This window comes from Myotis daubentonii, chromosome 12 (assembly GCF_963259705.1).
Source record: "Myotis daubentonii chromosome 12, mMyoDau2.1, whole genome shotgun sequence".
NCBI lineage: Eukaryota > Metazoa > Chordata > Mammalia > Chiroptera > Vespertilionidae > Myotis > Myotis daubentonii.
The window spans coordinates 78,084,610-78,096,020 of record NC_081851.1 but is presented as its reverse complement, the minus strand read 5'-3'; positions in this window follow the sequence as shown (position 1 = coordinate 78,096,020).

Here is an 11,411-nt window from a genome sequence, read left to right as displayed (position 1 = left end):
AGGAGGCCGTGCGGGGGGGGGGGGGGGGAGGGGGCGGAGTCACGGAGCAGAGGCCGGAGCTGAGCGAGCGGGGCCAGCTGTGCAGCGTGCGGACCGGGGCGGGGAGTTGGGCTCTGAGCAAGACGGAGCCGCTGGAGCGTTTCAGGCAAACAAGTGACGGGACCTTCTGTGCTAGGAGGCCCTCCTGCTGCAGCCAAGCAGGCCGCTGCTTCCAGGACGGCTTCCCTCTCCCTAATTGGCAGGGCTGCTGCCCCGGCGGTGGGTGGTGGGTGGTGGGTGGTGGGTGGGTCCCAGCCCAGCGGGCGAGGGAGCCGCTGGCTCACAGCCCTGATGCTGATGTGCTGGGGGCGCCGGCAGGACCAGAAGGGAGATGTGGGAGCTGCGGGCTTCCCCTTGACACGTGCTCGGGGGGGGGGGGGGGAGAGCTGTTTGCTGGGCTGCAGTGTGTGTGTGTGTGTGTGTGTGTGTGTGTGCGCGCGCGCGCGAACCCTGCCTCAGTGTACCCACCCCGGGACATCACTCGGAAGCCGTGGAGGAAAAGGGAAAGGGAGTCCCCCAGGCTGCAGCTCGCGGCCACTCAGGAGGACGGGTCGTGCCCATGTTGGAGGGCACACCTGGCCCCCCGGCACCCAGCGGGAGGGGCACAGTCTGGGAGGGGTGTCATTAAAACGGCTATTGCTCTGTTACATTCCCAGGAGCACACAGCTTCCACCAGCCGGAGAGAGGTGCCGTTGGAGCCGCATGAATGATGGCCTTTTAAGCACCCCTGTGTTTCTCAGGGCCGTGCAATGCCCTCCCTGCCAGCAAGTCACCCCCTCCCGCCCGCCCGGCATTCCCTCTTCCCCGCCCATCTCCTCTCCTCTCCTCTCCTCTCCTCTCCTCTCCTCTCCTCTCCTCCCCTCCCCTCCCCTCCCCTCTCCCCTCTCCTCTGCCAGGTCACCTCCCGGCACAGCCTGAACATTTTGGCGGCTAACGGGAGGTGCTGGGGATGCAGCTTGGGGGCGCATTGATGCAAACATGGCAGCAACACCTGGGAAAGTCGGACTGGGTTGGGGACCTAGAGACCTGGATCCCTGGCCCGAGGCCTCCACCCACCTACCATGTCCTGGATTTTTCTAGAAAAATGCTTGTTAACCATCAATCATAGGCTCCTGTGGCTTTTCTGGTTAAATCAGACACCAGCTGATTCCTTCGGACCATTTTCTATGGAAAGTTTACAAACCCTGACGACGCGCACGGCTGCTTGGAGATACACGGGCGAACGAAGTCTTCGCTGGACAAGCCCAGGACACGGCAGAAGAGAAGCGTCTTTTAAAATATATATATTTTTTTATTGATTTCCGAGAGGAAGGGAGAGGGAAGGAGATGGAAACCTCAATGATGAGAGAGAATCATGGATCGGCTGCCTCCTGCACGCCCCACACTGGGGATCAAGCCGGCCACCCAGGCATGTGCCCTTGGCCGGAATTGAACCCGGGACCCTTCAGTCTGAAGGCTGGTGCTCTATCCACTGAGCCACACCGGCTAGGGTGAGGAGACGCGTCTGAAGGCCATAGCCTTGTGGTTGCCTCTGGAAGAAATCTAGAGCGAACAGGACCCGCGTTGGTTGCGCCTGCGCCTGCCCCGCGGTCTCTGCTGTTCCTCATGTGCCGGCCTCGCTCCCCCGCTTCCCACGTGCCCTGGACTCGGAGGGCACAGTGGCTGCTCCCAGCCCGTCCAGATTTGCCGAGAATCCAGAACATCCAGCCGCCTCGGCTACAAGTACCCCGTGGGCTCCCCCGGGAGAAAACCTGAGATAGAAAACCCGCCGCGGCCGCCAGGGCCCCGGTTCTCAGTGCAGATAACCTGCACGGGCAGCGCGGTCACCTGGCAGCTCCTCTAGGCACACGTTTCCTGATGCGCTTAAAGGAGCACCTCCACAAACCCTCACGAGGTGCCCGTGCCGAGCATGAGAAAGACCCCCAGCCGCTGGGAGAGGCTAGGTCAGCGCCCCCTGAGGGCATTGCCAGGCAGAGGGCCAGGCAGAGGGCATCGCCGGGCGGAGGGCATCGCCGGGCAGAGGGCATCGCCGGGCGGAGGGCATCGCCGGGCAGAGGGCATCGCCGAGCAGAGGGCATCGCCGAGCAGAGGGCATCGCCGAGCGGAGGGCATTGCAGGACAGAGGGCATCGCCGAGCAGAGGGCATCGCCGAGCAGAGGGCATCGCCGAGCGGAGGGCATCGCCGAGCAAAGGGCATCGCCGGGCGGAGGGCATCGCCGAGGGGGGGACATTGCCAGGCAGAGGGCATCGCCGAGGGGGGGCATTGCCGGGCAGAGGGCATCGCCGGGCGGAGGGCATCGCCGAGGGGGGGCATTGCCGGGCAGAGGGCATCGCCGAGCAGAGGGCATCGCCGGGCTGAGGGCATCGCCGAGAGGAGGGCATTGCAGGACAGAGGGCATCGCCGCGCTTCCTGGTGGCCCCACCCTCCCCAGTTGGCTTTATCGCAGGACCTCAGACAGCATCTCTTGCGGAGCGAGGCGCCCTGCCCGCTGGGGCACAGCTGGTCTTCAGGGGCCTCGATGAGCTGCCAACAGACTCCCTCTGTGTAGAGTTTTGCCCTGGTGCTGCCGCCAGCCACCTGCCCTGCGCGCCCCTCTCCCGCGCTGCCCTCCAGCTGCTCTGGCAAGGGGGCTTGGGAACTAAGGTTTCCTCCCTGTCAAAGCCTCCTTTCTCCTACCTCTGACCGTCAGCTGGGTGCCAGGTCCTGCTGGCAGGCGGCGGGGCTACCAGAATGGAAAAGACCCTCTTTGTCCCTCTAGGCGGCCACAGGCAGGTGGGAGGCTGACCGAGGGACCCAGCTTGTCCCTGCGCAGACAGCCTGGAGCCCCCGGGAGGGGCGGGGCGGGGGCTGCCCAGGTGGTGAGCGGGTGGGGCTGGATGCTCCTCCTGCCATCTGCAGGCTGGCTTCCTTGGTGCCCCCACTCAGCCCAGCCCCTGTGCCCCCCTCCGCCCCCCCCTCCTCCTGCCTTGGCTCCGTTTTCGGTTCAGCTAATGTGTGCAGGTCCTTGTGCTGAGAGCAGTCTTCCGACAGTGACCATGCAATACAGTGCCCCTGAGTGCACGGAGCCACCCCCGGAGGGAGCACCTGCAATTAACTGCAAACCAGCAGAGGAGCGGGGAGGACCACCAGTTGCAATTGCAAAGCACACGAGGAAGGACTAAGACACTACTCGCTTCCATGATTCTTTCTCTCGTGAATGTACGGTGGCGATTTCCAGGCGTGGGAATTGACTCTATTGTAATAGATTCAATGCAGGAGCACGTAACAATCATAACCCATTACTAATAACCGATTCATTATTATTAAATGCAGAATCTTCTATCAAGCCAGACATTAACGATATTTATGAAAATGTAAAAGAATGCCAACGTCTCACTACATATTTTCTGGTTTTAGAAAATATAGGGTGTTTTTTTTTCCATTTAAAATGTTGTTATGGCCGAAACCGGTTTGGCTCAGTGGATGGAGCGTTGGCCTGCGGACTGAAGGGTCCCAGGTTCGATTCCGGTCAAGGGCATGTGTCTGGGTTGCGGGCATATCCCCAGTGGGAGATGTGCAGGAGGCAGCTGATCGATGTTTCTCTCTCATCGATGTTTCTAACTCTCTATCTCTCTCCCTTCCTCTCTGTAAAAAATCAATAAAATATATTTAAAAATAAAATAAAATAAAATGTTGTTATGGTCATGTGGGCTGGACTTACTATTTCTAGTGATTAATAACAATATTGCTGAAGTTTTAAAGCTTTAATTTCTAGTACAGGGACTATTGATAAATATGCCCTCATACACAGAGCCTCAGAAATTTGAAGCCTGGAAAGGGTCTGAGACCGAAGGGTCTGAGGATGCCGGCCGAGGCCCAGCCCTGGCCGCGGCCTAAAAGCCGGGAGGTGCGATGTGCGGACGCTGAGGGCAGCTTTGACCTTGGAGCTGGGTGCAAGGCTTTGAGGGCTCTGCCTCGCCAGGACCTTGGAGCCCTGGGCAAATCGCTTCGTTTCTCTGGACCTGGTCCCCTCCTCCGCCCGGGGGCGCTGATTCCACCGCAGACCCCACAGGGTCCAGGGCGAGACCGAGTGTGGGGCGGAGGGAGCTGCTTGGAAGCTATAAGCTCTGTGCCACAAACGACTCTGTGCCTTTCACGTTGGTCTTCCTGCGTCTGGGTTCTCAGCAGCCCGGCAGCAAGGAGGACCCCCTCCTGCCAGCACCTGCTGCAGGTGCCCCTGGGCACCCAGGGTCCTCGGACCCCAGGCCTGGGCACATGGCACAGGGGCGAGGACAGGCCTGCAGACAGCGAGGAGGGAGCTTGGGCCGATCGGCCGAGGGACCTGGGACACATCCTCTCTCCAGGCCTCAGTCTGTCCGCGGTGAAACAGAGGCTTGGGGGGCCTCCCATGGGGGCATCACCCAGGCTTCTGTGTGCTTCTCCAGGAGGAAAATGCCCAGGGACCAAGCCCATTAGGGCTGCCTGGCTCCACCTGGCAGATGGGTCATGCCAGCCAGCCCCCTTTGGTGCCAACGCCTTCCTCAGGCCAGCCCTGCCCACGCACCCCTATCTAGGGCCTGCGAGGCTGCCGTCTCCGGCTGTGGGAAGTGTGGTGTGTGTGTGTGGGCTGTGGGAGGTGGTGTGTGTGTGTGTGTGTGTGTGTGTGTGTGTGTGTGTGTGGACACGCCCTCTGCTTCCTGCGAGTGCTTCTGTGTCGCGGCTCAGATCAGAGGAGCCTCGCTCTGTCACCTGCCTTTTTCTTCCCAGGAATCGGAGTCAGGCTGCTCAGCCAAGGGGACAGGAGGAGACAGCTGTCCTCCTGGGGTAGGTTCTGTTGGGGGGATGGGCACTGTCCCCGGGGCCAGACCCCGCCCCCCTTCGCACACACCTCCCTGCTTTCTCTTTTCCCCCCCGACGGGTGGATTCATATTTTCCAAAGGCCCAGTGGCCTCGCCCACTCGTATCACTCCTGTGGTTGGGGCTGGGCTCAATTCTTTTTCCAACTTCCTTTTGCTCTTTCCAGCCGAGTGAACTTTCCACGCTCCAGGCCACACTGCACCCCAGTCACCCTCCCGCTGAGCAGTGCCCACGTGGGTGTGTGCCTGGCGACGTGTTGAGTGCTGAGGGCCCGACCTCCCAAGCCCTCGGTTCCGTTCCAAGAGGGAGGGCCGGGCTGGGGGGAGGGGACCCAGGGGCCATTATGAAAGGAGGGGGACTCCTGGTTGACCCCGAGTTCACACACTGAATGGCCGTGGTCCTCGCCTCTCCTCCTGCTGCTCACGGAGCACAGCTCCCAGCTGCCCCATCTGCCCGGAGCACTCCTACTCACCCGCCAGCACCCGCGGGGCAGGGCCCGCCTGGAAGCACGCCCCCCCCCCCCCCCCCCCCCCGGGTCTCCCGTTTGGAGAAGGTGCCCATCCCTCCTGCGCGGGTTGAGTGCTGTCCCCTCCAAACCCAGACAGCGAAGACCTGACCCCCGGCCCTCAGAATGCGGCTGTCCTTGGAGACGGGCTTTACAGAGGTGATGAGGGTAAAGTGAGGTCAGGCGAATGGGCCCTGACCCAGCAGGACTGGTGTCCTCATAAGAAGTGGGGATTGCGCCCTAGGCAGTGTGGCTCAGTGGATAGAGCGTCCACAGCCTGCGGGCTGAAGGGTCCCAGGTTCAATCCTGGTCCAGGGCACAGGCCTGGGTTGCAGGCTCCATTCCCAGTGGGGGGCGTGCAGGAGGCAGCCAATCGATGATTCTCTCTCATCACTGATGTTTCTATCTCCCTCTCCCTTCCTCTCTGAAATCAATAAAAATATATTTTAAAAAAATATAAAAAACCATTGCTGTTGAGTGAGGCTTGTGGCGACAGCCAGTCTCGTGCTGACCGGGTGGCTGCGCCCCCGCACTGCCCGTGTGGTCCTCTCCCGCGGAATCTGTCAGGACTGGTCTGTGGGGCCGAGAGGCGACGGGAAGTGGTCCCACATGGCTCCCGAGGTGAAGCGGGAAAGGCAGGCAGCTTTGCCTGGTCCTTGGGGGGCGGGGAGGGGAGGGGAGCTGCCCTGGAGGAGGCTGGCACCGTGAGGACCCTCGAGCCCCTTTGGAGAGGCCCCGGTGGCAGGAGCCCAAGTCCTGCCCCGACGGTGGCACCAGCCTGGTGAGCGAGCAGATGCGGCAGCAGGTCCCGCAGCCCCGCAGTCCTGGGGCCCAGGCCGCCTCGTCCCCTCTCTGACCCGCCTTCCCTCCGATGGGAGAAGGCGTTTGTGCATCCAGCCAGCAGTGAGCGCTGCGGACGCCCAGCGGGGGTCAGGCAGGTCCCACGTGCGCAGGAGCAGAGAGTAACCAGGGGCCGCACCCCTGGCGCGCTGGTCACAGCTGCAGGAGGGGAGCCTGGTGAGACCGGCTCGCGCCGTGGGACCCCGCTATCTCCCTCCGGGCTGTCGGGCCAGAACTGAGCTGACCGCGGGCACCTCGCTGCAGAACTGCTCGGTGCGGGGGAACCGAGGTACTTGGGGTACAGAGTGCATGGAGCGCGGGGGACTGTTTCTGGGGCACAGGCTGCGCAGACGAACACAGCAGGTCTGCCCGATACATACGTGAGTGATGAGCGAACCGCCCCTGCTTCCGGCACAGCCTGGGGGTCCCGGGCCCAGCAGCCCGCAGGGTAAGCGTCCCGCCACAGCGAATGCGAGCGGGTCCCAGCAGCCTCCTGGGGACAAGGGCGGAGGGAGGCCATCCAGGAGCAGGGAGGGCTTGCGGCCTCTCCTCTCTGTGGGTTCTCAACCGGCACCCCAGGCAAGACCGAGCCCTTAGGGCCCAGAGCTGGGTCTGGCGTGGGAGCGAGGAAAGACAGGGAAAGGCGGGGTGTCACCGCTGCGGCCTGCCCTCCGAGGGCCACCACATCCCCCTCTCCACACCCCCCCCCCCGCCCACTGGCCCAGTTACTATGGGGTGTCAGCAAGCACTGCCCAGCCCAGAGGCTTGTCCCGGGCCCCGTCCCCCACCCACCCAGCAGGCCCCTTTGGCTGCTGGCATCTGGGCGTCAGGGAGGCATCGGCCATACAGCCTGCGGGAAGGGGTTTGTTCAGCGGGGTTGGCTCCAGGGCTGGCTGCCGGATTCCCCAGTGCTGCCCCCTGAGCGGTCCTTCTACAGTCCACTCGCAGCCCCCGCCAGCAGCTCCTCAACCCCACCCAGCCCAATGTGCACCTCTCCGGTGGGGTCAGCCCCGGTGGGGGGGCTGGGCGTGGGCGCCTCCTCGTGCTGCTCGCCCTGGGGGCCGAGGATAAAAGCCGCACTTGCTCCTGGGAGGTGCCCCCACCCGATGGCTGCATCCCTGTGGTACAGCGAAAATGAGGAGGGAAAATCCCAGTTTCCCTGTCCGACCGGCTGGGTGCCTGCTCCTGGCTCACACCCCTCAGACATCTGTTGCCTGAGCCCTAACAATACTCATGGACGCGGCGGGGATGAGCCCAGCTCCTGTCTGCAGCTCCAGGGGCGGATGGGGCTGAGCAAAGACCAGGAAGGCGCTGCAGGGACCGCGGCCCTCTGCTCCCCGGGACTCCGGCAGCCCCATGGGTCCTGTCCCCCCGCACCAGGCCCACTGCCAACCACTGCAGGGCCCAGGGAATGCCCCCCACCCCCAGCCCCCGCCACAGCGCGTCTGCTGGGCTGGAGCTACCCCAGGACAGATGAGCCCCCACCCCGGGATGACGGTGGGATGCGGGCAGGTCACTGCAAAGCTGGGCCTGGGTGCCTGAGGGAGGGACACAGGGAGAGGAGGCTCAGGGCGGAGGATCTGGGGGGCTGGTGCTGGCTGCCAGAGCTGTGCTTAGGGGAGTGACCTTTGAACTTTGACGTGAGTGCTAATGGGCAAAAGGTGCTCCTTAGTGGAGAAATCTGGGAAGGGCCTGCCAGCAGGGGGAGGCGAGGGAGAGGGGGAGGCCGGCTTTGGGTTGGGGCCTGAGTTATCAGCAGGCTCCGCTGTGATGGGGTGCTGAGCGAGCCCTTGGCAGAGGCTGCGGGACTGGGGTACACACAGCAGCCGGACCCAGTGGCCCACCTCTGCCCACCCAGACACAGCGCCGGCCGCGTGTGGCTATACGCACCGCCCGGCGGTGAGTCCGAGCTGAGAGGGCTGGAAGCGCAGGGCGCACACTGAGCTGCGTTCCAAAGGCTTAGGGAAAGCGATTGCGGGATATCTCAGTCTTGGTGCTGAGGTTGATGGCAGGGGGAGGTTTAACGTTTCCTGCATCCTGGGTTTCGTAGAGCATCTCGTCCACATGGGTTTCACCTGTGTCCTTCTCTTAAACATGAGCCTCTGCACGGGGCTGGCGCTTTCTCTGCTGGAGTCTGGGCGGTGCGGCTACTGGTGGAGAGACGCACAGGGCTGTGGGGTGACTTCGCCCATGAGTCAGTCGGGGCCTGTGTCGGGCAGACCCTCTCCTGCTGCCCCGCTCAGGGCACGGGGATGGGGGGGGGCGCGGGTTTCTCAGGCGCCCGGGGCTCTGTTTGCCCGGAGAGGAGCCGGCAGGAGTGGAGCTGGAAGGGCAAGCGGCCTTTTCCGGTTGGAACTAGTTTGAAACGGGTCCACGTGGCGGCTTGGGTTTGTCTTTGGGTTTGTGATGCAGCATGAGTGACGTGCAGCCAGCGTCTGGGCTGTGCCCCTCCGGGGTCAGCGCCACGGAAAGGCGTCGGCCTGGTGTGCAGGGCCCTGGGCTGGGGGGCTCCCGCAGAGGGGCTGGCAGGCTGCTGGCGAGGTGCCCCCTCTTGCACTGGGCAACCACGTTGTGCTCGGGTCATGCAGGGCACGGGCACAGGCCCTCGTCCATCCAGCTGTGCAACCAGCACCGCACATCTGCCCTGGGGCCTAGTCCAGCCCGGCCCGGCCCGGCCACCTCGTGCAGAGCCTCCTTCCCGCAGCCCCGGGCGTGCACCTCAGTGGCACACAAGCCACCCTGGTTCCTGGCACCTCTGAGCCCCTCCGCCCGCTCTGAGCACCCAGCGTTCCTGAGGACACAGCGCGGTTAGGTGAGCGGAATTGTACCCCCCCTCCCCCCAGGTTCCTTCACTGAAGAATGAATCTTGTTCAGGAGACACAGCTACCAAGTGCCAGCGTCCACGTCTCCCGACAGAGTCGCTGGGCTGGTTTCCTTTAAACGTCTGTCCTAACGAGTCGCTGAAGAGGAAGGTGATGTGCTTATCACTGAGTGAGCGTCTCTCAGGCCACCGTGACCGCCGCCTTGAGTCCAAGGGAGACCTTAACATCCAGATTTTACACGTGAGGACCTCAGACCCTGCACGGGCTTGGCTGGGGCTGCTGCAGAGAATGCGCTGGGCTGGACGTGTGCGTGCCCGCTGTTACCCATGTAAGCCTCTCAGCCCTCCCAGGCGGTGGTTCTAGAGGCCCAGGCAGGTTTAAGGGCCGCCCCACGGTCCTGATGCAACTGGCTGCAGGCGCTGGACCCTGCCTCCAGGTGACCTGACCTGGAACCCTGCTCACCTTCCTCTGGCGGCCAGAGACAAGTCCAGACCCCGAGCCCTCACGGCAAGCCAGGCGCCCTGTCACCCCTGCCACCCTCTCGCCCTGCTCCCCAGAGGCCCGGGCAGGGAGCAGGGACAGGAGGGCAGGGTCTCAAGGAACAAGAGAGGGTCCTCAAAGGGCTAGTCCTGAGCACAGGGTCAGGGACCACAGCCTTGAGATTGGAGAGGGGCAGCAGGGCAGGTGGGGGCAGCAGATGAGGATGCTCAGGCATGTATGTGTCTTAGCTCCGCTGCCACCACAGGGCGCCTCAGGCTGGAGGGGCCTGAAGCAAGAGACATGGATTCCTCACAGCCCCTGAGGCTGGAAGCCCACGATCGAGGTGCCGGCTGCTTCGGAATCTGTGAGGACTCTCTGCCCAGCTGGCAGGGAGCTGCCTTCCTTCGTCCTAGCGTGGTTTCTGTGGAGAGAGAGAGAGATCGCATTCTCTCTTCCTTTCCTGTAAGGCCACCAATCTTATGGGACTAGGGCCCCACCCTTGTGACATCATTTACTGTTGATTTCCTCCTAAAAGTCCGAACAGGCCCTCTGGGGGTGAGGGCTCCAAGGAATGAATCTGTGGGGGGTACAATGCCGCCCACAGCAGTTGCTCTAGGAGAAGGGACACTGGTTTTTCTTTTTTTTTTTTTTTAAATATATTTTATTGATTTTTTACAGAGAGGAAGGAAGATAGAGAGTTAGAAACATCGATAAGAGAGAAACATCGATCAGCTGCCTCCTGCACATCTCCTACTGAGGATGTGCCCGCAACCCAGGTACATGCCCTTGACCGGAATCGAACCTGGGACCCCTCAGTCCGCAGGCTGACGCTCTATCCACTGAGCCAAACCGGTTTTGGCAGGACACTAGTTTTACTTGATGGCCTGGAGCTCCCCAGGATGGAGGAGGAAGGGGACCCATCAGAGTGTGCCTCTGAGTGACACTTCCTGGGTGACACGTAGGCCACGAACACAGGTGGTCCTCAGGTATAAGCAAGATGGCCTAGTGACCCGATTCCTTCCAGCATGTTCTGTGGCTGGTCCTCTGCTTTGAGCCTCCGGGGTCAGGGGAAGGGCGGGCAGCCAGAGGTGCCGCCTCTGCCCTCAGGAAAATCGCTTCCTCTATCCCAGAAGCCACCCTTGTCCCCGCTGTAACGACAAATGAAACAGCGACAGAAGCAAAAGCGGACCTGGAAGCAAGCTGGCCCCCACTTCCTCAAACGTCTGGGAGCTAGACGATGCCGATTGGAAAGCCCTCCCTAGTAGGGTACACACTCAAGTTCATCAGCGTGCCACATGTAACTTTTTAAAATACTGCTTTTTCCCAAGCCCGCGTGGGCCCAGCCCAGCGACACTGAGTCTGGCTTTTAGACCTGTTGTCACTGATCCTGATATGTGACGTGGACATCTCACTTCTCCAAGCGTAGGTGTCCTCATCTGTAACGTGTGGGGATACGTTCAAGCACAGGGGAAGTGGCATAGGTCAAAGGGCCGCAAAAAACGAAGGCAGATAGGACTGTGATTAAGAACAATCCGTTGTTCCCACCTTTCGGTTCCTGCAGCCATCGTGTGGAAGCCGGATTGTTTGTGCGGTGTGGCGCTCATGATGTGTCCAACTGCTCCCCCGTCAGGAGGGTGAAGGCCTAACCTCTGGTGCCGGTGGAGGTGATCTTATGTGGAAATAGGTGCTTAGGGATGATCGCGTCAGGGAGAGAGCGTTGAGGGAGGGGTGGGCTCAAATCCATGCAACTGGTGTCCTCATAAGAAGGGGGAATCTGAACTCAGAGACAGACGCCCACGGAGGGAAGGCCATGTGAAATGCGGGCTGGAGACAGCGTGTACAAGCTGAGCAGCACCCGCGGTGACAGAAGCCGGGGGAAGGCCCGGCC